Raw genomic sequence first — 27,888 nt, 5'->3', positions numbered from 1 at the left:
AACACTACCATCACTACAACACTACCATCACTACCATCGCTATAACGCTACCATCACTACCATCACTATAACACTACCATCACTACAACACTACCATCACTACCATCACTATAACACTACCATCACTATAACACTACCATCACTATAACACTACCATCACTATAACACTACCATCACTACAACACTTCCATCACTACCATCACTATAACACTACCATCACTATAACACTACCATCACTATAACACTACCATCACTACAACACTACCATCACTACAACACTACCATCACTACCATCACTATAACACTACCATCACTACCATTTCTATAACACTACCATCACTACCATCACTATAACACTACCATCACTACCATCACTTTAACAAATCCAATACTACCATCACTACAACACTACCATCACTACCATCACTATAACACTACCATCACTACCATCACTATAACACTACCATCACTACATTTGCTCCAACACTACCATCACTACCATCACTATAACATTACCATCACTATAACACTACCATCACTACCATCACTATAACATTACCATCACTACCATCACTGCCATCACTGCCATCATCCTCACCATCAATTAAGAGACCACTGCACCTCTTTCTTTCCTTTCCAAAAAAGTTTTGAGTGAGGAACAGAAGGGTTCAAATTAAGTCTCATCAGCTGTTTTAGGACAGTTTATTATTGATATTGTTTGAATATGCAGCGATTATCTTGCAGTGTCAATCGGAATAGTTTTTTTACAGAGTCGCTCGGTGCGATCTGCTGTATTTTTCCACCTCACAATAGACAGGTTATTCTGAGGACCAGTATGTCTTAGAATCAAAGTCGTTCGCAACCAACCCTTTCCGGTCTTCTGGTACTTCAGAATTCCTGGTTTCCTTGGAGACAGATCGGGAATGTCTGCGGGATGGTACACGCCAGGACTATTCAGACTCAAGCGGGGTGGAGCGAGCTGTGGTTAAAACCCTCTCTGCTGCAGGGGGGGGGGGGGGTCTGAACTGACACAGATTTTTCTGTCGCCCAGTCGGAGCCAAACACCAGCTGACAGCATCGAGCTCCACCTGCAGGCCCTGTGTTGAGGCCCTGGTCACAGGATCACATGTCTCAGGCGGCCAGTCTGCTGCCTCTGGGATTACAGGACCGCGGACCTCCAGAGAGACTGACTGAGGAGGGACGTGCTCATTCTCTGACCCATTCGGAAATATAAAACGCTCAGTACAACCTCCCGTTATTTTATCTCAATCCCAAATAATTTACATTGTTCAGACTGGTGTTTGCATCGCAATAGCTTCATCAGTTAAGGTGAGTTTTAAACTGCACCCCATGAAATGTGCGTGTCTGAAATATTAAATACCTGCTTAAACGTTACGACAATAGTTCACCCTTCATCCTGGAGCGCTGTTTGGCTGAAATCATTTCCAGCCTGATTACCTGGAGGGACATTGACAGTGTCGTTTAGAGATGAAATAAGAAAATAAATTGCAAGGTCTCGAAATGATGGCTTAAGCCTTAAGGAGTCAAATTCAGACAGGTCAGCAGAGTAAGAAAAATTAGGCCCCATCTTTTCTGGCCATGTGTTTGGCCCCGGGTGTTACACATAGTTTAACCTTGTGACCAGCGGAAAACCTCTCAGTCTCCGAGGACCGAGTTGGAAAGGACGTGCTTTGCCATGTGTGCACCGCTCCAGAGAGACCAGGATCATCACTCACCCTCGCTCTGATGAGCCTCTGTATGTCACATGTGTACAAAGTAATGGCAGGTCTGTTAACGTTACAGCTTGTTGTATACAATCAGATGAACTGAAGTCCACAGCTCAGCTCTGACCATAAGTACTGCCTTTTTATCATTGCCAGCGACCTGCTCATGGACGAGGTCAAGGGTCAAAGGTGACAGCAGGTTTCTTCACGGTCAGGCTAACAGACATCCTAACATGTAAGTCGCATCAACACGTGATATGAACATGTTGATCTGGACTTGGCAGCGTCACCTGGCAGTACCGCCTCCTTCTTAGGGTATAGATGAGTTCCCCGGCTGGTTTAGGCTTCGACATTATACATTCTGGAGCTCTGGGTTATTTTCAGTGTGTAGACTAATCAATATTGCATCATCCATCAAAGCGGCGGTATCCGTCGTTGGGAGACATATCCTACTGCGAGTATTGGTGGTTGGTGAAATGAATGTATGTATCTCCAGCCATTCATCTTTCATAACTCTTTCCCTGACAGGAGTCGTACTAACTGTCTTGTTTACAGAGTTGCGGCGATGTTTACCCAATGTTTGGAGACCTGTCTGAGGTCTGCGCTTCCAGTGTTTAGAAAACAAAGACAAGAACAGGAACAGAGGGAGCGAGTGAGAGACAGAGTGAGAGACAGAGATATGGATAGAGGTGAGGAAGAGAGGGAGAAACAGAGATATAGGCCGATGGGGGATGGAGAGAAAGAGAGGGAGACAGCTTTGTTTCCATCCATTTTCCGTCCCCACCTTGGTAGCAAAAGGTTGTGTTTGTGAAATCCTGGGGGGGAGATGCAGCAGGGAGAGTGAGAGGAGAGAGGAGTGAGAGGAGAAGTGCCCTGCTGGCTGGCTGCGCTCCATCAGAGGTCAGAGGTCAGGGAGCGTCAGGGAGCAGCGCCGCGCTGGAAAGAATGGCTGAGTACCATCCTCCACCTACGCCCCCACTATCAAAGCACAAAAACAGCTCCCCAAATGGTATGCCACTTGGCACCCAACGACCCGGCACCCACATGATGCCCCTAGCCACAAGCCCCGGGTAGGTGGGCAAGGGTCAAAGTTCACAGGTCGCAGGGTTGCAGAGACAACAAGATGAACCAGCAAACATCTATTTCCAGCCCTGGATGAAGAGATATTTATTTTATTAGGGAGAGAGTGATAAAGGAAAAGGAGGGAGAAGTCTGACTGAATGCGGGCAGAGTACTGAGATCTGGAATAATCGTTGTGACTCATCAGTAATGCATTTTTGTGACATGCCGTGCAAAATGATGCACATACTTAATACTTCAAAACATCCCATGTGTGATGCTAATATGTTGCCATGAAAAGATATACTCTCACATATTAAGCAAAAAAATGATAACATTAACCAGACAAATAATAAAGGGAACCTTTTTTCTATCCATTCTTACTCTTTCCAAATTCCATCTACATTCTTTTAACTTAACCTCGCTAAATGTTCCTTTTAGTAGAAAATCAAATACTATGTGCCACAATCCCACTGAGACATCCGTGCCCCACTTAACCACCATTATCTTTACTGGTCCGATCAGTGGATCCGGCAGGCAGGCGTTCTTCTTATTGCTGCCCGGCCCCTTGGTGTATCTGTTCTTACTGCTGGCCGTCCCCATGGTGTATCCGTTCTTACTGCTGCCCGTCCCCATGGTGTATCCGTTCTTACTGCAGACCGTCACCATGGTGTATCTGTTCTTACTGCAGACTGTCCCCATGGTGTATCTGCTCCCCCGTCACTTGTACTCAAAACAGATGATAACACACAAAAAAGAGCTTTAGTTCATGAGGGACACTTCTCTATATCTGTACACCAAACTATACAGTTGGATTTGCTACTCTACTATCTTTTTAAATGTTTTAATATTTTGGTTTTTTAACAAAAATAGTTCAGTTTTCATTTTAGTTCAGTTTTCATTTTAGTTCAGTTTTCATTATCTTTCATGTATAGATTTATGCCATATCATAGCAATTCTCTTGTCTACACATATATCCTCGATCAAATAAGTCTCACCCTTGAGTTCTTTATGTTCAGCATGGTGAATCGGGCTCCCTGAACCACACCATTAGCCATCCAAAGATTGAACCAGACCTCTAGCCGTCCAATCCTCATTGCCAAACTGTCGTAGAAATCACTAAATGGGAAAGGTACAGAGACTGTAGATTATTTTCACAAGTAAAGCTTTATTCAAGATTGATAACATTGGAGCAGTTAACAACACTCAGCCGAATCAGGTCAAGAGCTCTCTGTTCAAGGTTGAGCTCAGGCCTGTATACATTCAGTACCACCCGCTGTGTCCCACTCCCATGCATGGTTAGTCTACATGTCTCACCAGATGTTCTGCGTACTTCAGCATAACAAGATGTCTACAGGCCTGGAGAAGTTAGCCAAAGCTATTCTTATCTGCTGTAGGCACATCCTGTACAAGTGAGCAGAGCAGAAGCGCAGACACACAATGGCCTTACTCACTTACATGATTATACTTAGAATTTCCATTTAACATAGTAATAAGCAATATGATTTCATTGTACTATGGAATAACACAATTTCTACTACAACCTGCGGTCCTCAGAGACGAGATGCATTAACACTAGATGGTTGTATAAATGACCTCTAGTGAATAGTGTTGGAAGCATTTCCTAACATCCTGCGGCTTGATTTATGAACAATGCATCTGTATCTCATTAAAATTCTAACTGATGCAGAGTTTTAAAGATTTGTGTGCACACAAATAATTATTCTGATTAATCAAACTGTTTCGTCGTTGACAAAGATCAGTCAGATCCATAATGACTGAGGACCCTGGAAAGAGTTTGTCAATGTAAGTCCATCTGGTTTGATCCAAATGTTTGACTTCTGTCTCTCATGATCTTACCCATGCACTATCCTCTCTTCCTGGCCATTCTGCGGTTTTGCCCGTTCAAGTCCAAGATGCTAGATTAAACTCAGCTGGGTCGGTCTGTTGATGACCATCCACTTTCCCTCAGGCCCTTCTTCAAACCAGCTCTGACCCAGGGGGAGGTCTCCGAACCAGGGGGTCCACGTCTGTCCAACTCCCCCCGGGCCGCGGAGCTCGGAAATTGAAACGTGTGCTGCAAATTGTCCGCGACCGTGTGTTTCCCTCTTAACCGGACGTCTAATCCCTCAACCAAACAAAACTATTGCTTCAACTTACTGCCAACCTTTTACATTCCTTTAACAACCCCTCTGGTATACATTTGAACAATGTCTTCGGCAGCCATGCACTTCAGTTCCGCTCTGCACCTCGTCTGTGTTCACGGCACTTGATAAATAAAGAATAAAACCACGGGGGATATAATTCCTCAGCAGGTCTCCCTCCATGCGCTCAGCGTGTGTGTGTGAGTGTGTGTGTGTGTTTCCTCGTCTCCCTCCACGTGCTCTGTTCTGCTCCTCGCTGCTCCCAGGTGGTAATTATGCCTCTGCCCGTCCCTGATGCATCCTGGGGATTATTTAAATGGTCAAATGAAGTGATGTTCCTCAGTGTGTGGAAGTAGGCTCAGGGGAGCCCTTCAATTGGATAGAAAGTCATAACGCAGGCATGGGGGGGTTAACGAAGTGTGTGTGTGTGTGTGTATCTGTATCAGTGGGTTTGTGTATGTGTGTTCTCCTTTGTGTGTGCGTTTGTGTGTGCGTGACCTTGTGTGCCTCTGTGAATGTGTTGTGTGTGCTATAATTTTCCTGAAAACGAGCTGTGGAAAACATTACGCTGTCAGGACATCCCTGGTGGGCCTCAACTGTGCTTCTCCCCACAAATGATAGTGTTGTTAGTTAATGGCCTCAACATCCAGGGGTGAATTGCACTTTCTCTAGTACACCAAGCAAAGATGAAAGGCCCTGATTGGGAATCTGATTGGAATTTGGGGAAATTGAATGCTTGAGGGATTCCAATTTTTTTTGCAGTGTCTGTATGTGGGGGTGGGGGTTTGTGTGGGGGTGGGGGTTTGTGTGGGAGTGGGTATGTGTGATCTCTGCATACATGTGGGGACCAGAGGTTTCCATATAGTTAGTGAAACAAATTGGTTCCCACACTGCCTCTAAACATACAATTGAGAATGTTGTTAGAATTTCGGTTACCTTCAAATATAGGTATTACAGATTAGGTTCAGTGTTGTGTACGTGCGAGGGTGTGCGAGTGTGTTTGAGTGTGCTTGTGCATGTGCACTTTAATAGTACACTACATGTGGTTACACGTCTGCCTGTGAAGTGATGTTCTGGCCTGGTTTCATCTTTAAAGAGGGAGTTCTGGTCTGATGCAACGTCTTTTGGTCAACATGCATATGTTGGAAAAACGTTGCTTCAATCCTGTAAAACCAACAAAAAAAAGAAACACACAAAACCGCGACCCTGTTCATTAAACCACCATCCTGCTTGTGTTTATGTACTTGTTCCAAGGGTTCCACACAGTCAGGGCTCAGGATAGGGCAGACAACAATAACAAATAAAACCTGGTGTCTACCGCTGTCGAATTTTAGTGAGCTGCTAGCTGTCCCTCACTGGAAAGGCGTTCGCTGATGCCCCTAATGACAAGCATTAAAGACACGCGTATGATTTGGAAAACAACCAGGCGATCCCTGTGTTTACCCAGCCAGCATGACTTCAGACTCTTTACCGCGCTCCCGTTTGAACATCTTAAAGATTCCTCTTAAGGGAACATCATTAAAATTCACAGAGCTGCTAGCTGTCTGTGACACGCCATTATGGAGTGCCTATGTGTTCACACTGAGTGGAGGATAAGTGCTAGGAACAGGAAACGGCTGCCCTTCAAGCGACATGCCCCCGTCAATCACAGAAGCTTGACAGGCAGACAGTCCTCTCTGCATTACCATAACATCTGTTCCATTTGATTTTCCGATGCTAAGATTACATATGTTTAAAGAAATCCCACTTTTACAATACCGGGAGGTCTACCTTCCGTGTTGATGACGCTTAATGTAAATTCAAAGTGGTGAAATGTCTGCTTCTCAGAGGATAAAGTTGTTCTTTCCAAAATTTGACATTTGGTCAGGATGTTACTGTTTTTCCGGATTGCTACTGTATTTAAATATATATATATATATATGAAACTGTGGTCAGGTTGATCTCCCTGATAACCCAACGAGCATAACCGTGTTCTTTGTTCGTCATTTCTCATGGCTTCCACACACAATGTCAACGCTAAGCATATTTTTTCCAACCAGTAAGAACAACCCTCAATAAAAACCTGGAAAACTCAGGAGTGTAAACAAAATGAAAACGTACATCCTTGACTTGATCCTCACTTGCAAGTCTACAAAATGTATTTGAAGAATTGTTTTGATCAACAGTCAGTCCTGCTTCATTCATAAAGGTGGTCCCCTATTAGTTGCTATTTGCAAAAATAGACCTATTAAGGGCAAGAGAAAATGGATTCACATGTGTGGCGGTGGAGTAGCACAAAATGAAAAACAAAAGACTATAGATTTTAAGGAAATTTGTGACACAATTATTGACCATGTTATCAATCATGGCCTTTCCATGAGAGTGGCTGGGCATCGGGTCCAATCATGGCCTTTCCATGAGAGTGGCTGGGCATCGGGTCCAATCATGGCCTTTCCATGAGAGTAGCTGGGCATCGGGTCCAATCATGGCCTTTCCTTGAGAGTGGCTGGGCATCGGGTCCAATCATGGCCTTTCCTTGAGAGTGGCTGGGCATCGGGTCCGACAGATGAGCATCAATAGTTACAATATTCGAGAATGACAATGGGTAAGATACAATGTTATACACTGCAGAGGGTACAATATAAATTTTTTAAATTGCTTTATTTTATTATCTTGTATTTTATTTGTATTCTCAGAAAGTGCCCAAGTGATCGAGAAAAAACGTAATGTAAGTCAACATATTGATTGATGAGAAAATTGCGTAACTACGGCCTCTTAACAGCATTGCATGTCTAAGTGTGTGTGCCTGTGTGTGCCCGTACGTGCGTGCGTGTGCGTGTGTGTGTGTGTGTGTGTGTTTGGCTGGTTCCCTATGCAGGAACTCCTCCACTGAAGGATTAGCTGAACAGCATCTGGCTGGTTGCTAATTGGCTCCTCTCTGCACAATGTTAAAAATATACAAAGAACTCACACCTCAGTGTGTATTTGTGTGTGTGTGTGTGTGTGTGTACTCTATGTTGATGTAAATAAGCACTTGTGTGTGGACAGCTTTCACGCAAAAAACATGGTTTTCTGCCAGTAATTGGGGATTACCATGGTAATATTTTAAGCCTTTTTTTACAGGAAATGTTTCACAATTATCACATAAATGAAATATGATTGTCATAATTTTAAACGGTCACTGCTGGCTGCTGTGGCTCTGGATGTGGGTTCATTAATGTGGATTTGCAGAGGAAGTGTTGGCTTGGCCACCGTGAACTGTGGGAGAAACATGTCCATCTGTCTGTCTGTCCATCTCCATCTGTCTGCCTGTCAATCTCCATCTGTCTGTCTGTCCGTGTCCACCTGTCTGTCCATCTCCATCTGTCCGTCCATCTCCATCTGTCTGCTTGTCCATGTCCATCTGTCTGTCCATCTCCATCTGTCCGTCTGTCCGTGTCCATTTGTCTGTCCGTCTGTCCGTGTCCATCTGTCTGTCCATCTCCATCTGTCCGTCTGTCCGTATCCATCTGTCTGTCCATCCCCAACCCTGTCCATGCGTAGATGGTTGCAGGTATGTGACGAAGTATAGACAGACCCTAGGGATGTGTTCGTCGAAACCAATGTACTTAAACTGTGCAATAACCAAGAAAGTAACCGAAGATTGAGCAATAAGATATCAACACAGTGAACCGCAAGGCGGACCAAACCTGTGGGCTGTTGCGAATCTGGTCCCCGGTCGTCACCAGCGGGACACGAACACTCAGCAATGCGAATGCCGCAGAGCAAAGTGCTAACCCCTTGCTCACTGGGACGTGCGAGGTGTTTGGTTGGCGGCAGCTTTCACCGACCAGACATTTAAACAGCCTGCATGAAAGGTTACAGCGAAATGCTGAGATTTTAGGACCAGACTGGAGGACTGGGAGCGTTTAAGGTCCAGGAAGCTAAATATTCTAAACGGATTATTTCCAACAACATCAAAATACATTGTTGACCCAAATAAGTCTGACTCTATATTATTTTGGGAATGCTTTTTTCTTTTAATTCTTCTCATTATTATTAATCTTTCATTCCTGCAGCTGATGCTTCTGTGGCAATGGGAGCTGATTAGATTATGGGTTTCATTACCATAATGGCGGAGGAGATTAGCTTGACAATGGACAGATCAGTGTGTTTATGCTGGGATGTGCATGTCAGAAACAGACAGCAAGATGTCGATGGGTGTAGTGGAGATTCTCTGTAAACTCTGTGTGACTTTTCTCTTTCTGTGTGTCCTGCTCCAAAATATCGTATTATTTTATTCTCGCATTGGCTAACACACTGTCCAGATCCGGTTCTATCCATCTGATATTTTAAGCTTTGTCTTTCAACATCTGACCCACGCTGGTATTTCCTAAAGGTTGTGGCACCATTAATCCAAAATCTCCTTTACTGGCTCTGTACAGTTAGATCTCTCTATTTTTCCATCAACAAATATGTTTTCAAGATTGCCCGTGTTTCCATACACTGAATTCTGATACACTGAATCCTCCCCGTGACCTCTTGATGAAAATCAGTAATATCCCTAATGGCCAACCAGTGGAGTCCATTACGATGATGCTGTCATCCCGTTTAAAGGCTGAGCGCACCACCAACAACCCTCCAACACAGATGTCATCCTTCAAAATAGCAAAAATAAATAAAGTCTCTTCAGTACATCAACTGATAAAGCCAGAGTGTGGGTGCCTCGTTCCACAAGCACGCCACACGGCCACTCCAATTCTCTGGCTCTAATGCCGCAATCATCAGAGTGCCTTCTAGCCTGGAGACTCTCCTCATCTCTGAAAATGCCTATCATTTCACACAGGGCAGAATACCAGTAGATTATGGATTATATTAATCCAGGATCTCCGTGACAGACGTATTGTCCGGGGAAGACACTGTTAGATTCAATCAAGCTAACATACAGGGTCGGGACCTGGTCCTAAACAAACAAAACCATTGTGAAAACGGGCTTAGGGGTTGTTGCTGATGCTACTTTTTCGCTGACTGATGAAAGTGCATCGTCATTCTGGATCCTGTTGTCGTTGTAGACGTCTCAAATGTAATAATACGCCACAGACTGAGAGACATTTTGGCCCAGTTGACCCTGTGTTGGCACGGGGTTGGCCATAATTAAGCCGTCTTCCTGGTTCTTCCCCCCCGCTTCTCCTTTCACAGTATGTTTCGAATAATTCTGTTAATGAATGCAAATGACAGAAAAAAACAACAACAGTTTTACCTCAACATTGTTTGCATTGTAATGTGCGCCATCTCACCCCTGCTATTCTTCACATACTCCTGCCGGTTCCTGACTGAAGTGGCACCGCTAACGTTTAGTCAGAGCGGCATGATGTGAACACGCCCACACAACGATGTGAAGAGCCGCCAAGCTGTCAGCGTTAAATGAGAATCAGACAGAGGGTAGGAACAATGAAATCTTAGTCAACCAGAGGACATAGACGACACTACAGCTGAGGAGAACCACAGCCCCGCTGAGACACTGTGTCATCTGACTACAAGTGGCAACGACAACAGTTACCGGGCGACAACAACGTGCAGTGGAGGGGGAGGCATTTTAAAAGTTTTTGTCCAGCTTTTGAAACTAAGTTTTTGAAAGTGAATTATAGATCACAATGCTCACAGAACCACATCAGACCTTCAAAAGTGCCCTTTTCCCTCAGCTCCGTACCCCCCATTCCTCTCATTACTTTGCAGGCAGGTCAGAGTGAGGAGCAGAGATGAGTAGGGAGGTACAGATGTTATTGTGTCTACCCTGAACTCCTGCTCGCCCCCTGCCCTGCCATACACACCTCCAGTAACGGCAGGCAGCAGGGGATGTGGATACGTTGTGTGTACATGGGCATGTCCCTCTTTCCCATCCCTCTATCCCATCTCCCTACCTGATCTCTGTCCCATCTCCCTACCTGATCTCTATCCCATCTCCCAACCTGATCTCTGTCCCATCTCCCAACCTGATCTCTGTCCTATCTCCCAACCGACTCTCTGTCCCATCTCCCAACCTGATCTCTGTCCTATCTCCCAACCGACTCTCTGTCCCATCTCCCAACCTGATCTCTGTCCTATCTTCCAAACGACTCTCTGTCCCATCTCCCAACCTGATCTCCATTCCATCTTCCAATACTCCCCCTATCCCATCTCCCAGTCCTTCCTCTATCCCATCTCCCAGTCCTTCCTCTATCCCATCTCCCAGTCCTTCCTCTATCCCATCTCCCAGTCCTTCCTCTATCCCATCTCCCAGTCCTTCCTCTATCCCATCTCCCAGTTCTTCCTCTATCCCATCTCCCAGTCCTTCCTCTATCCCATCTCCAAACACTCTCAATATACTATCTCCAAGCCCACTCTCTATCCCATCTCTTAGGCTAGGCAGTATGGTTTAGACAGGCCTGTACCACCAGATCCTCCAGTCATCCACCACTCATCCTCCAGTTCTCTTCCATTCATCCTCCAGACCTCGTCTAGCCCTCCTCCATTCATCCTCTGGTGTCCTGCTGGTGTCCTGCTGAAGGGCACTTGATGTGAATGGAGTTGACAAGGCTGTTTCAGCACATCACTGACAGCCTTCAAAGGCCCTCCTAATAAAGACACACACACACAACACAGCCGTCAAGAAGCGCGAGCTAGCTGTAAAGGAGGAGGATGTGAGGTCCTGACATCTGACAGCATCCCAGTTCTCCTCTTCTCCCTCCTCTCATTTTGCCCGGCATCTCCGGGCGGTTTCAGTGATGTCTCCTGTAGCCGCGGTGGTTAGCACTGTGTTTAGAGTGGTTTGGGGAAGAGCTGAGTGCCATCTGTAACTATCTGTGTGGTTTTGCACTTGATGACTTCAGTGTTTGAAAGGCTTGTCAACATTGCTGTCTGCCCATATGAAAGTATAAAGATGATGTTTAGATGTGTGTGTGTGCGTGTGTGTGCGTGTGTTTGCGCGTGCGCCTGCCTTCCCGCTCCTCTGTGTTTGTGTTTGGACAATCTTGCCCCTGGTACCTTTACAACCATAAGATTCCTTCTATGTTTCACGCACAGAGTTAAAGGTTTTGCTGCTCACACAAAAGTGTCCATCGTTGTTAGTGACCACCTGTTGACCTGGTTGCTGCTGAAGTGAGATGTGTGATCTCACCAACACATTCGAAAACCTTGTGTTGTCAGAGGAGCCTGGTTTGTTACTGAAGAATCAGACAGAATTTCGTTCTTGGAGTGATGCTAGGGGGAGATGCTAATTATTGAAGTGGGCTGCTCTTTCGATCGCTACATGAGGCCACCTTACACAGAATATCAGCCCCTCAGAGTGGCCTTGGATTTGGGTGACATTAATGCCAGCCTGAGGCCTCCAAGGCTGTGGACCAGGCTAAGACAAATCCCCAAAACCAGTTATTTCAGCTGTTGGGGGCAGTCTAGCAGTTTGGAGAAGGAGGCATTGTCTTTACACTTTGCAATACCTGATTCCTATGAATGTTTGAATGGCATTGCACTGCGTAGACTGGTGTAGAACAATGTAGAAATGCTGTTACTGCATGCCAAGACCTACCAAGCAAATGTAACAGCTATGCTGATGGAACCCTGACTAACACTCAGGTTTTAAAAAATGGAAATGCAAATATCATCCCGTTATTTCACTCTTCTGCCTGTTAATTACTTGGTGGTTGCAACTTGTTCTCAAAATTGTGAACATTTAGCTAGATTAATGTCAGACTGTAATGTCAGAGAGCTATCCGTGTTGTCACCAATGAGCACATCGCACCAAGCTTGGCAACCATAGCGACCATGTTATTGGCATAAGGCACTTTTAAATTCATTTTCAATAACTTCCACTGTTGTTGGTGGACATTTCTGGTCACAGATATTGTCTATTGTTTGGTCAAGGGGCTCATAGTTGATATCTTGACATACTAATTATGTACCCGCGATAATACTCAGCCAATCGGGAGCTGTCGTGGTGATCTAGCACATACATACTCAGCCAATCAGGAGCTGTCGTGGTGATCTAGCGCATAAAAGTACAAATTCAGTATAATGCACATACTGGTTTAGCTTTTTAGAGATGGACATACAGACATGTTTTGCCTACATACACATCCTTAGAGAGAAATATATGCATTCATGACGAGCAATTAAATTATATGCCTTCAAATAAACCAGAGAATTTGATCTTGAAAAGATCATTCAGTTAACCAGTTGGAATGTGTACCTCAAGTTAACACAGAACCCTAAACTTAATTCCAAACCCTTAATTCAGCCTCTTCAAATGAATGCCTAACCATTATAACCAGCAGTCAATCAGCTCTCATCCTTGTGTTAATGAGTCAATGTCTGCACCTAGTTGAAAAAGTTCCCCTTTAGCATATTCCTCTGTCTCCAAAAACGACTGATTCCGAAGTTAATCGAAACGTCTGACGTGAATTCGGGATACACTATTGGTGTCTCAGTATTTCTACATCAGCTGTGGGCTCGGTCTGGTACCTCATCTGTTAGACTGAGCAGATTCATATAACATTTTTCCCACCACAAAAGTCAGATCTGATTTTCTTTTCCAAGCTGATCTGATTGTTTAAATGTTACCGACAGAGAAACTATCACAGTTGCACAACCTAAATAAACAGGCTTCGTAAAACACTGCCTCTTTGTTTAAGCACTCCAGCTCTCTCCTCGCACACCTCCACACGCCGGCATCAAATGAGAGCAAACAAACAGAAGAAACAATGGATGAAAGTGCAGCAAAAAGGGAAGTGACAGAAAAACAGGAGGAGTTAATGAGTGAAAAAGTGGTGTTTCATTAAAATTCACTAATTGCTGTAGTGAGTAATAACAGAATCGCTAGGAGGTGTGAATTGTGTCAACAAGGAAATAAACGGAGTCGGAAAAAACAGATCTACCCACAAACGGGGCACTGCAACACAACAGCCAGATGTTCTGTGCGCGTTCTAACGGCTCAGTTTTGGCCTCTCTCACAGACGGCATGGAGTTGAGTGTCACGAGTTGGCCTATGGGATGCAGTGAGAGACGTGACAGCTAGGGGGCACTGAGGAACACACGGATGCCCCTGTGGTTTGTCCTGCTACACTGGAACTGAGAGTGAACGGGAGAGGACGTCTCCTCTTATCGAGCCCAGTATGCCGATACGCGTCCAGTTTGGAGTCTGGATCCTGAAAGCCAATGTCGATTGAGATGTTATGAACGGGATGGATTCTAATCCAGGATGCTGATTGGTTGAAGGGTGTGGTGCGGCACACGACACTGTGTGCACAACGGATATGACATCACATGACTTAGTAATTTGCACTGGTGGCGTGTTTGAAATCGCAGTGAGGCATCTCATTCACCACGACCAAGTGCTGCGCCCAGGCAACCTGTCGTGTCTGAGAACAGCTCTTAGCCGTGATATATTGACCACATACCAAACTCTGTTGGGACTAATTGCCCAAACACACCTCAGGTTTTATTGTTCTAAGGCCATTGGTAAACCGTTTCTGACATCAGTGAGGCAGCTGACACGTCGGTTTTCCCACTGGCATTGCTGTTGGAAAAGGATTTTCCCAGAAGATTCATCCTCAGTGACTGCAAGCGTGTCAGGTCAGTTCACCAAATGTCATGTTTGAAATGTTTGACAAGGTTTACTTGAAAATGTGCCACGTAAAATGTGAATGTGGAATGTACCACAATCGATTGGGGTTCCACGGTGTTGTGTTTCGCTATGGCAGAACATTAGCTTTTCACTTAAACAGTCATATTTTACGAAGGTTGTCTCAGTTTCGCTTTAGTAGAGGGATGAGCAATGTGACCAGATGATGCTGCACTCACGCTAGCTGAACCATGGTCTCCCGGAGTGCGAGATTCATACAATTACTTCATGTGATTTAAAAACGTAAGACACATCGTTGATGTTTGCCTTTGTTTCCCTTTTAACATCGGCGTCATGGACAGGAGCCGTGGTTATGGAATACTTCAATATGGATTGGATGTTCAAGGCCATATTTTTGTCTTTCTACATTTGGTGGATGTTTGTGTAGCTTTGAGATCAGATGCAGTAAATACAAATCCGATTCCAAAAAAGTTGGGACACTGTACAAATTGTGAGTAAAAAAGGAATGGAATAATTTACAAATCTCAAAAACATATATTTAATTCACAATAGAATATAGATAACGGATTTTGAAAGTGAGACATTTTGTAATGTCATGCCAAATATTGGCTCATTTTGGATTTCATGAGAGCTACACATTCCAAATAAGTTGGGACAGGTAGCAATAAGAGGCTGGAAAAGTTAAATGTACAGATAAGGGACAGCTGGAGGACCAATTTGCAACTTATTATGTCAATTGGCAACATGATTGGGTATAAAAAGAGCCTCTCAGAGTGGCAGTGTCTCTCAGAAGTCAAGATGGGCAGAGGATCACCAATTCCCCCAATGCTGCGGCAAAAAATAGTGGAGCAATATCAGAAAGGAGTTTCTCAGAGAAAAATTGCAAAGAGTTTGAAGTCATCTACAGTGCATAATATCATCCAAAGATTCAGAGAATCTGGAACAATCTCTGTGCGTAAGGGTCAAGGCCAGAAAGCCATACTGGATGCCCGTGATCTTCGGGCCCTCAGACGGCACTGCATCACATACAGGAATGATACTGTAATGGAAATCACAACATGGGCTCAGGAATACTTCCAGAAAACATTGTCGGTGAACACAATCCACTGTGCCATTCGCTGTTGCAAAAAACTCTATAGGTCAAAAAAGAAGCTGTATCTAAACAGGATCCAGAAGCGCAGGTGTTTTCTCTGGGCCAAGGATCATTTAAAATGGACTGTGGCAAAGTGGAAAGGTGTTCTGTGGTCAGACAAATCAAAATTTGAAGTTCATTTTGGAAAAATGGGATGCCATGTTATCCGGACTAAAGAGGACAAGGACAACCCAAGTTGTTATCAGCGCTCAGTTCAGAAGCCTGCATCTCTGATGGTATGGGGTTGCATGAGTGCGTGTGGCGTGGGCAGCCTACACATCTGGAAAGGCATCATCAATGCTGACAGTTATATCCAAGTTCTAGAACAACATATGCTCCCATCCAGACGTAGTTTTCCAACATGACAATGCCAGACCACATACTGCATCAATTACAATGTCATGGCTGCGTAGAAGAAGGATCCGGGTACTGAAATGGCCAGCCTGCAGTCCAGATCTTTCACCCATAGAAAATATTTGGCGCATCATAACGAGGAAGGTGCGACAAAGAAGACCTAAGACAGTTGAACAATTAGAAGCCTGTATTAGACAAGAATAGGACAACATTCCTATTCATAAACTTGAGCAACTTGTCTCCTCAGTCCCCAGACGTTTGCAGTCTGTTATAAAAAGAAAAGGGGATGCCACACATGGCCTTGTCCCAACTTTTTTGAGATGTGTTGCTGCCATGAAATTTAAAATCAATGTATTTTTCCCTTAAAGCGATACATTTTCTCAGTTTAAACATTTGATATGTAATCTATGTTGTATTCTGAATAAAATATTGAAATTTGAAACATCCACATCATTACATTCTGTTTTTATTCACATTTGTACATTGTCCCAACTTTTTGGAATCGGGTTTGTACAAGCATGGACACACACACACACACAGTCTGAAGCACGGACACACACACACACACACACACACACACAAACACGGTCTGAAGCACGGACACACACACACAAACACACACGGTCTGAAGCACGGACACACACACACACACACATGCACTGTGAAATGGTAAAGAGGGAACAAAGAGAATAGAGATGAAAAGAAGAAGAAAGAGGGAGAGACCAGAAGAAAAAAAACTGAAAAAGAAGGAGAGAAAAATCTCCAGCTTTTTCTGGCCAACAGATCGGAGCTAAGAGCTGATGTAGCTTAGAGACAGTGGGAGAGAAGACAGGGGGAGAAAAGGAAGGGGGAGAGAGAAGAAGGCAGGGGGGGCAGAAGAAGGCAGGGGGGGCAGAAGAAGGCAGGGGGGGCAGAAGGCAGGGGGAGAGAAGAAGGCAGGGGGAGAGAAGACAGGGGAGAGAAGGAGGCAGGGGGAGAGAAGACAGGGGGAGAGAAGGCAGGGGAGAGAAGGAGGCAGGGGGAGAGAAGACAGGGGAGAGAAGGCAGGGGGAGAGAAGGAGGCAGGGGGAGAGAAGACAGGGGAGAGAAGGCAGGGGGAGAGAAGACAGGGGGAGAGAAGGAGGCAGGGGGAGAGAAGACAGGGGGAGAGAAGGAGGCATGAGGAGAGAAGGAGGCAGGGGGAGAGAAGACAGGGGGAGAGAAGGCAGGGGGAGAGAAGACAGGGGGAGAGAAGACAGGGGGAGAGAAGGCAGGGGGAGAGAAGGAGGCAGGGGGAGAGAAGACAGGGGAGAGAAGGCAGGGGGAGAGAAGGAGGCAGGGGGAGAGAAGACAGGGGAGAGAAGGCAGGGGGAGAGAAGACAGGGGGAGAGAAGGAGGTCATAAATGTTGTATTCCTGTTGTCTTCTGAGATTTGAGACAATGTTTTGTTTAGTGCTTTTCTGTCCTCTTTTGTTTTTGAGTGGGTGCGTGAGTGCTTCTGTGTATTTCCCTGTGTAGCGGGTGTGTGTCTCTCTGTGTGTTTGTGCCTGCCCGTGTGTGCTTGTGTGTGTGTGCTTGTATGTGTGTGCATGTTTCTTCTGTGAAATCAGCCTTGGGTAAGAGGTTGAGAGAGTAGGACGCCCACACTTTGGTGGAAATAGTTACAGCGCACCTCGCAACAAAGACACCTCACACACGCGCGTGTGCGCACACATGTAAGTGTACACACACAAACTCCCGTGCGTGTGTAGACACTCGTACCTCCATATAATATAGAAATAACTCAAAATATCAGTTTTTCCCCCTTCCTAAAAACGTTGATAAAGTGTCACTGTTTTTAAGTGTCAGAATGCACCCGTGTTTACACCACCTGGGCGTCTGTACTACAATGTCAATACCTGGCGTGAAAACCGCCCACTACATGCAATGTTCAGGCCAACCGAACTTAAAGACATCTGGGACACTGTGAGACGGTGGACGGGCTGGTATGTCGCTGCCTTTCAGACTGAAGGTCATTACTTTGTTATGACTCAACTGCTGAAGGTCGTATTTAATGCATAGTATTATATTTTCTGCCAGTTATTTTGGTGTTTGTGTTTTCACTCTCCTTTGTTTTTTATTTAAACCTTCACCAAAATAACTTAACCTAACCCTAACCTAATTGCAACAATAATACCTTTCCCTAACATTAATCTAACCATGACACCTAATCCTAAAGTTATCGTAATACCTAACCTTAACCAGTCTATAATACCTAACCCTAAACTTAACCCTAATGTAAATATCTTACTCAACCTTATTTCAACAATGAGGCATCACCCAAAACATAATCCAACCGTAATACATAACCTTAACCTGACCGTGATACCTAAACTTAACCATACCTTAACGCCTAACCCTAACCTAAGTGTAATATTAACCTGAACCCTGATGTAATATCCAACCCTAACCAAACCACCATTCCTAATCCAAATGTAGTGTAACTCGAACCATCCCTTAATAATTAGTCCTAGCCATAACAAACTGTAATGTCAAAACCCCTAACCTTAAACAAACTATAATACCCACCCTAACCCAAACCAAACCCAACTTAAACCTTTCAGAGTGTAAGGTGGCGAGGTGGACAAAATGAGAGTTGTACAATATTTCACCTGAATTAATTTCTATGTAAATGTATCCAGCTCCTTTAGGTGCTGTGATGTAACTAAACCCACATGAAAATCACAGACACTTAATCTAAATCTATTGCTGTGATGCATATTTGAAAGGCTATGACCAAACAAATTCATTATACCAGCATTGAACACGACTTACCTAAATCTTAGATCAGAGCTGCACATTTTGACTGTTGTTTGTGTGCAAATACTTTTACCGTGGATTATGGTAAATAATTGTTCAAGACTCGTTTCAAATTATGAGAGACACCATGGTGACCAAAAACACTTAAGGAAACCTTACAGATATTCATGAATGCATCAGCACATTATATTCACAATCCGCCCAGGACAATAAAGCATATTGAACAGCGACACCGTTTATGGGAAATTGAATTAATCTAAACACGACAGTTTAATATACAAAATGACATTGGGGGCTTCTTGTCTGGAGATCATCCCCGCAAAGTGACCCAGTCTTTAGAGATGCAAGTGCCTTGACAATATACTGGACACTGATTACCGTCACACATGTCCTCTTCGTCACAGTTCACCTTCTTCTTCCTTGTACCAGTGTGGGAGTTTACTTTCACTCTGCCTATATACCATTCATCTCCCGCTGGACATTCATCCAATACAGAGTATCTGGGTGAAAGCAGTTAAATGCGGTTTTATCTCTCTAGAGCTTGCACCGTTTGGCACGGCCATGTTCGGGTTGGACGGCACCAGATGGCCCAGGGTGGGCTTGGCAACCGCCGGCAGAGAGCAGCTAGGCCTGGGCTGGCAGGATGAAGGGACGCCGGCAAGTTTAATAAGGCATGCCGGACGCCGGGCCAAAACAGGCAGAAACCGACCCAACATTATCGACCTATGACCCCGGCTGACCCATGCCTACTGAGGTAGGAGGTGTTGGCTGTGTGTGTTTGTGTGTTTGTGTGTGTGTGTGTGTGTGCCTATGTGGTTTGTGGTTGAAATATGAATCCTAAATAACAGAGCTCTATTTTTCTCTTCTATTTGACAAGAATGGAATGGAATATTTATTTCCCTCAACATCCAACTTCTCTCATAACATTCATCCGTGGTATCTTGCTTTAAGTGAACGTGTTGGGGCTTCCAGTGGAACCCCTGCTAGTAGTACAAAGTGCAGTTGTGGAGAAACTATATTATTGTCATTTATAAGTAAAGATAACTTCATGACAAATGACTAGAGTAAAAGTGAAACTCACCCAGTTAAACACTATTTGGGCAAAACTGCAAAAATATTAGATTTTACTGTACTGTATTTTAGTGTCAAAAGTAAACAAATAAAATTATCTCTAAAATAAGCAAACCAGACAGCACAAATTAATCAGGACTTTTATTATTATTATTATTTAATTAGTGGATAGACAGGGGCACAGTCCAAGCATCAGACAGTTTACAAAGGAGGGTCCACCAGATGAGTGTCCTTGGAGATGACCGGGGACGTTCTCTTTAAAGGACCGTGTTTGGAGGGTCCACCAGATGAGTGTCCTTGGAGATGACCGGGGACGTTCTCTTTAAAGGACCGTGTTTGGAGGGTCCACCAGATGACTGTCCGTGGAGATGACCGGGGACGTTCTCTTTAAAGGACCGTGTTTGGAGGGTCCACCAGATGAGTGTCCGTGGAGATGAACGGGGACGTTCTCTTTAAACCTCTATGAATTGGAACCTTTTTTCCATTCCTTCTTATTCCAACGGAGAACATACCTTGAGATCCCATTGCGGTAGCTGGATAGGGGTCATCGACGGGGCTAAATAACTCCAATGGCTCAAACATCATCAGGGACTGTGAGTGGTGGAGGTTGGACTGGTAACAGCGACACGTGCTCGTTGGTTTCGTGAGTAAATAAAATGACGACATTCAAGCGGGGGGGTAAAACGAAAGGTGCAAAAAGAGGATCACTGAGTGTCGTAAATGTAGACTTTACTGTACAGAATGTATTCGCGCACTGTGTGCTGCTTACATAAGAATGACTCAAGGAGAACTTCTAATTATTCTTTTGGACCTGGAGAAGGAGCACCGGCGGTGTTCATGGGGTGGGTGAAATCGGTGTGAACAGGCGGGTGGTGCCGGCAGTGGTGGAGCGGGTGAGAAATCCACTCCGTCACCCCTGGGGTCACTGTCACCAGGTCAGATCAGCTGAGTTCGGTCCTGCAGCCTTTTACACACTTCATTAAACACAAACACCAATTAGCTGCCTCAGACAGACAAAATAGTCAGAACCAGAAACTGTGAGACACACAACACACACACACACACACACACACACACCATACACACGACCATATGCTAATAGCAGCTGTTTGCATTAAAATCAGAAATAACAAACACAAATATGCTCTTGGACATCCATAATGACACATTGTCTCTCTCTCTTTCTCTCTCACACACACACACACATGCGCACACACACACACACACTCACACTTAGCGGTCTGGGAAGATGTTAACCTGGTCCTCTGTGTATTTCTGGTATGTTGTGGTCAATAAGGGCAGAGCATGGTGAAATATTAATACTGACTACTGTGTTCAGGTTTCTGTCAGCGACAGATTGTCTGCCTAATGTGCGCGTGTGTGTGTGTGTGTGTGTGTGTATGGTGCCGTGGATATTCCGAGAAGTATGTGGCGCCAAAATGGATTTGGTTCAATATGACAGAGTAAGTTGATCACACTGGAGGAAACCGTGTGTGCACGAGAGCGCTCATGTCTGTGTGTGTATGTGTACGTGTTGTGTGTGTGTGTGTGTTGTGTTGTGTGGGTACATATGTTTAGATTGGTGTGTGTGTGGATTGATGCCTGTTTGTGGGTAAGGCTGTGTGTGTGTGTGTGTGTGTGTGCTTATTGGAATATCTTCCCTTGAGAATGTGGAATAGAGATGAATATCATAATTTATCCAGTACAAATGATCCTCCATTTATAGATTTTAATGAAATCATAATTGCCAGCTTAATACACGTCTTAGGTTTTATGGAGACATAAGTAATAGGTAAGAGACATAAAATTATTTTATTCACATATTTATTACTCCCATTTGACTCCCGTGCAATAAAGTTTAAAATTAGATCCATGTTGAAAATGGTCTAACTAATGATTCCTTGTGAATCATCTAATTAAATAGAGCTATCTCTTGGGTTCGTTTGGGGTCTGACAAAAATGATTTAATATCTTTAATAAAACAAAGATGTGAAATTTGTAGAAAAATGTGTATTGACTAATGGGAATGTATTATGGATCTGTCGATGTCTCCAGGACTAAGAATCACTGGTAATAACAGACTTTTCGTAGAAATGCCTAATCAAATAGAATTTAAAGAAACCGCTAAGAGTCATTTGGTAAAATATACACACATATGTACATATATTCTGAGCATTAACATCACTTCATTGAAATAACTTTATATAAATATGAAAAATATGAAACTTTATAAGTATAAATATGAAATGTTCAATGCAATAAGGTTGATTACACTGATTATAAGCACCAATAAAAACTCATATACAAACAAACAAGTATGTTCATCTTCACTGTGCTTTCCAGTAATTTCCCATCTCCTCTGTACATGACATACATAAAGATTTCACACATTTTTTTAATTGCAGCTTACAAACCAGTCCAACGATGTAAAAAACCTTCTTAAGATAATGTTACACTCATCGTCTCACATACACACATACAGGTATCACTCTTTCATGTCCTGACTGTTGAACAAAGTCCTTGCAGTTGGTGGTTAATTTGTCAGAATTAAACGTGGTTTGTTATCAAGAGGTTTTAAAACAGAACAAAACAAATGTCGCCACAGTAATATTTAGCATAACCTTTTAATGATTCTGGCTGGAGACAGAAGGTTTTAAACATACATTTAAAAGACTCAAATGGTTGTTGTGTGTTGCACTTAAAGACTTCCTCTAGAATCACATGTTCTTCAAAAGAGTTCCAGGCTTTGAAGACATTTTCTTAGAGACTAGATGTGAATAAAATAGTAAATGGCTTTTATCCCAATAACCATTTGCTGATTATTATCAACATTATGATTAACACAGGGAGCTTGACAGCCTTGCTCTTAATCCATGTATGCAGTTTGATGGCTTGTTAATAACAAGAGTAGCAGCAACAATTGGCAACCAAGGCTTTCATATTTTCCTGAATAGCCATCGTGTATGTACATTAGTGAATGGACATAGCCAAACATCACTGCATCAAAAATAATTGTCATGCAGAATACATTTAAGATTTCTCCCTTTCATCCATCCAGCAGCTTTATCTTACCAAATATGTCAGGGGCTTAGCTAACCGCTAGATAGCGAATGGGTTAGATATCTCTGATCTCCTGGGGAGCAACCAAACTGGAGACCAGTACACAGCAACCCTGCAGAAAGATAGATGCATTTGAAACCGACCATTTATAACATTTATACAATGTTGAATAATAGATGGCTGACAGTATAGACTGCATCAGCTGAGCGTGCTATGTGTCAAAAGGCCATGGCTCTGTAACGTATGAACAACAGAGAAAAAGGCTTGGAGCAACTTCTACCGAGCAAACTGACAGAGAGAAGAGATGTACACACAGAAAGAGACTGAGAGAAAAATGGAGACCAAGACAGAGAGAAAGCGAGAGCAAGGGGGATGGAGACAAAGAAAGAAGAAAGCGAGAAAGGGTGACAGAGAAACGAAGAAAAAGAGAAAAGATGTAAGGGGTAGGTGGAGGGAGAGAGAGAGATGGACTGCGAGGGAGAGAGAGACAGAAAGTGGGGTGGACAGAGAAAAACAGAGAGTGAGCATCTAAGAAAGGGCCTTTTGAACTTGACTGTCTCCTTCACTAACCATTATATCCCACAGAACCAGTCGCACGGCTGAGAGAAGATGATCACAAAAGTCAAGGTGTGGGTCATTTTCTTTTACGTTGCTCAGTGTAGATGTGCTTACTGTACGGAGTAACAGCACATTGAGTAGGATCACCAGTCCTGCATTTGTCCAATCTGATCTTTTACACACACACACACACACACACACACACACACGCAGTGTTTTTCCTTTGCCTCTCTGGATGTTGGCACATAGTAGCTCTTGGATTGTGGTTTACACATTGCGTAAACCTCTACACTTCATGCACATCACTCTTAATGTCACACAGCCTTTCCCTTTGTCAACTATCACACTGACTCACTAATATGATCTCTACAGGGCTGTCGGAGGGACCTGGCCAGCTACACACATACTTAAACATTGGTACAGCATCATCTATCCTTTCTTCCAGCGGGAAATTAAGACATAAAGCTCTGATCCCAATATCGTTTTAAATGCTAAGAGTTCTGGTAAAGCCAAGAAATGTGTCCTTTGATTACTCAGCCACCTGGCGTTGGAATTGCCTCTGTGCTGACCTAAACCTCCAGGACCCTGTGTCCCTTGTTAAAATGACAAATAGTTTAACACGTTTTTGAGAGTGGTCACCCGATGTCAGAGTTGCCAAGGAAACATAATGTTTTAAGTGTTTGTGAATCAGAAATAAATGGCAATGCACTTCTTATGTGATTCTGACTCGTGTTTGTTCTTCATATCTACAATTTTCTTTGTCTGGGTCATGTCTTGTTTTTTTTTTTTATCTCAAACTCCTGTAAGTATATGTCTATATATACTGTGTGTGTATATAAAGCTCTGGTAAAAATTAAGAGACCACTGCACCATTTTCTTTCTTTTCCAAAAAAGTCAAAAAGGACGGTTTTGAGTGAGGAACAGACGGGTTAAAATTAAGAGATCACTGCAAATTGAAAACTTCTGTTCCTCACTCAAAACTTTCCTTTTCAACTTTTATGGAAAGGAAAGAATAAGGTGCAGTGGTTTCTTATTTTTTTCCAGAGCTGTATATACAGTATCTCACACTAGTGAGTACACCCCTCACATTGATGCAAATAATTGATTATATCTTTTCATGTGACAACACTGAAGAAATGACAGGGTTATTCCACCAATAATTGATTTCTGAACTCTTCCTAAGTTAAAACATTAGTATTTTGTTGTTGAAAAATTAATATGAATTTGTGTTCTTTGCATTATTTGAGGTCTGAAAACAATGCATTTTTTTTGTTGTTATTTTGACCAATTGTTATTTTCTACAGTTCTACAGATCTTTTTATTTGGTATTTGGGAGTAATGTTGTCAGTAGTTTATAGATTAAAAAGATATATATATATATACAGTGGGGAGAACAAGTATTTGATACATTGCCGATTTTGCAGGTTTTCCTACTTACAAAGCATGTAGATGTCTGTAATTTTTATCATAGGTACACTTCAACTGTATGATTTTTTATAATTAATTTGCATTTTATTTCATGAATAAACCGTGAATAAACAGTATCTCTAAGTGAATACACCCCTAATATTTTTGTAAATATTTGATTATGTCTTTTAATGTGACAACACTGAAGAAATGACAATGTTAAGTAGTGAGTGTACAGCTTGTGTAACAGTGTAAAATCGCTGTCACCTCAAAATAACACAAAACACATCCATTAATGTCTAAACCGCGGGCAACAAAAGTCAGTACAACCCTAAGTGAAAATGTCCAAATTAATGCCCAAGAGGGTTAAGGCAGTGCTGGAAAATAATGGTGGCCACACCATTATTTTCCAACACTGCCTTAACCCTCTTGGGCATGGAGTTCACCAGAGCTTCACAGGTTGTCACTGGAGTCCTATTCCACTCCTCCATGACGACATCACGAAGCTGGTGGATGTTAGAGACCTTGCGCTCCTCCACCTTCCGTTTGAGGATGCCCCACAGATGCTGAATAGGGTTAAGGTATGGAGACATGCTTGGCCAGTCCATCACCTTTACCCTCAGCTTCTTTAGCAAGGCAGTGGTCATCTTGGAGGTGTATTTGGGGTCGTTATCATGTTGGAATACTGCTCTGCGGCCCACTCTCCGAAGGGAGGAGATCATGCTCTGCTTCTGTATGTCACAGTACATGATGGCATTTATGGTTCCCTCAATGAACTGTAGCTCCCCAGTGCCGGCAGCACTCATCCAGCCCCAGACCATGACACTCCCACCACCATGCTTGACTGGAGGCAAGACACACTTGTCTTTTTACTCATCACCTGGTTGGTGCCACACATGCTTGACACCATCTGAACCAATAAGTTTATCTTGATCTCCTTCTTTGGTCGACCATAGTGAGTGAGTGGAACCTGTCCTGTTAAACCGCTGTATGGTCTTGGGCACCATGCTGCAGCTCAGTTTCAGAGTCATGGCAATCTTCTTATAGCCTAGGCCATCTTTATGTAGAGCAGCAATTCTTCGTTTCAGATCCTCACAGAGTTCTTTACAGTTTTTTACAATCACTTTGGCACTAATTTTAGAACCTTGATGTCATTTTTCAAAACTCTAGACACAAAACTCACAACTAATGATCAAGATGCAAATTTTTCAAAACTATACAATACACATAATACTAAGATCAGTTGTTCATTTAACAAAAATTATCTGTTCAATATGACACAACTTAACATTAAAGTATTACTATTTCAAAAGGCAATTCACACATTACATTTCAGATTAATGTCTATTCATTTCATTACAATGATCCAACTATCAATTGATACAACTGCTCTAAATGATAAGTAACTGTTGCATTACTTGTAATGTATAGTTGTATGGAAACAGACAAACAGTATTCCATGTTTAGATCATGAAGGTTTCAAGTGTCCAATGAAATCCGAGCAATAGTTGTAGACCATCATAAATCATGGCATGACAATGACTGAAGCGGCTACAATGATACAACCAAACCTCAGAAGGTCAACCGTGGCCTCAGTAATCACAACATTCCGCAATGAGAACCAGTAAGTCGTCAGCAGGCACTAAACATCCTGCTACTCTCTATTGTCTGATGACTGCATACCAATGTGTATCACAGAGTAGGTGATGTGACCAAGTGTCTTCTTACTGTAATGTTCCCTGTAGAATTGAGACTAGGCCAAATAGGGGAGGCAGAGGCAAGATTCTGACTGATCAACAAAAGCAGGCTGTGGTCGATTTGGTTCGGGACAGAAATGATATTCGCCTTACAGAAATTCACCAGCATATCTTGGACAATGAAGACATGTTCAACAATGTGGAATCCATAAGTTTGCCGACTATTGCATGCATGCTGAAAAGGCACCAGTTGTCTTTAAAACAACTATACTGTGTGCCTTTTGAAAGAAATGCAGACAGAGTGAAGGAAATGAGGACTCAGTATGTGCTGGCTGTTGTAATAAAATTCCCTAAAAATTCTACATTGTACAAATAATCAGTAAATCTCTTCCCAAAATGTATTTATAGAGGGTGATGGAGCTGGATACTGATGACAACCATCACAAATTCATATATTTAGATGAGGCAGGCTATAAACTGGCCAAGACAAGGAGGAGTGGTCGAAAGGTCATTGGCCAGTGGGCAACCATGCAAGTACCTGGACAACGTGGTGCCAACATTACCATGTGTGCGGCTATATCAGAAGATGGTGTGGTGGGACGCAGACCTCGTATTGTATCATATAATGCAGCTCTCCTTGTAACCGTCGTTGATGAGCTCGATCAGGTCTACAGAGCTGATGGTGTGACCTATGTCATTGTGTGGGATAATGTCAGGTTCCACCATGCTCATATGGTGCAAGCATGGTTTCAGGCCAATGAACAATTTACCCCCCTGTATTTACCCCCATACTCTCCTTTCCTTAACCTGATTGAGGAATTTCTCTCCACATGGAGATGGAAGGTTTATGATAGGCGCCCTCATGAACAAGTCACTCTTCTCCAGGCCATGGATGACGCATGCAATGACATCACAGCAGACCAGTGTCAGGCCTGGATTCACCATTCCCGAAGGTTTTTTCCAAGATGTTTGGCTAATGAAAACATCCATTGTGATGTAGATGAGAACCTGTGGCCAAATCCACAAGACAGAGTAGATGAAAATGTAGAAGTACAGTAATCACTCCTATGTTTCGCTTTTTACAGAACAAGCAAGCAAGTTGAGGAACACTGCATTTGATGTTTTACAGGACTGTCTTTTCTTTTCTATTTCTTAGCTAATTAATTTGCTTTGATTCAAATAAACCTATGTTGTGATTGTACTGTACTGTTTTTCATCAATACATTTCAGATTTTGTTCAATGATTCCACTGTGTCTGTAGTATTCCCTCTACTACTGCAGTACTTTTACAGGGATGTATTTACATGTAGTACCATAATGAAACATGTAT

At 43.3% G+C, this 27,888-nt stretch overlaps 1 long non-coding RNA gene across 1 annotated transcript; it reads right to left on the bottom strand.

Moving 5' to 3' along the window:
- Positions 1-2,908: 2,908 nt before the first annotated feature.
- On the bottom strand, positions 2,909-5,208 carry LOC109615705. Its single transcript, XR_002196678.3, has 3 exons — positions 4,644-5,208; positions 4,101-4,187; positions 2,909-3,902 (listed from the first exon to the last, which is right to left on the bottom strand). It is a non-coding gene; the product is annotated as an uncharacterized LOC109615705 (long non-coding RNA).
- Between the last annotated feature and the right edge of the window lie 22,680 nt (positions 5,209-27,888).

This window comes from Esox lucius, chromosome 4 (assembly GCF_011004845.1).
Source record: "Esox lucius isolate fEsoLuc1 chromosome 4, fEsoLuc1.pri, whole genome shotgun sequence".
Taxonomy (NCBI): Eukaryota; Metazoa; Chordata; class Actinopteri; order Esociformes; family Esocidae; genus Esox; species Esox lucius.
This window is presented reverse-complemented; position numbering and strand designations above follow the sequence as displayed.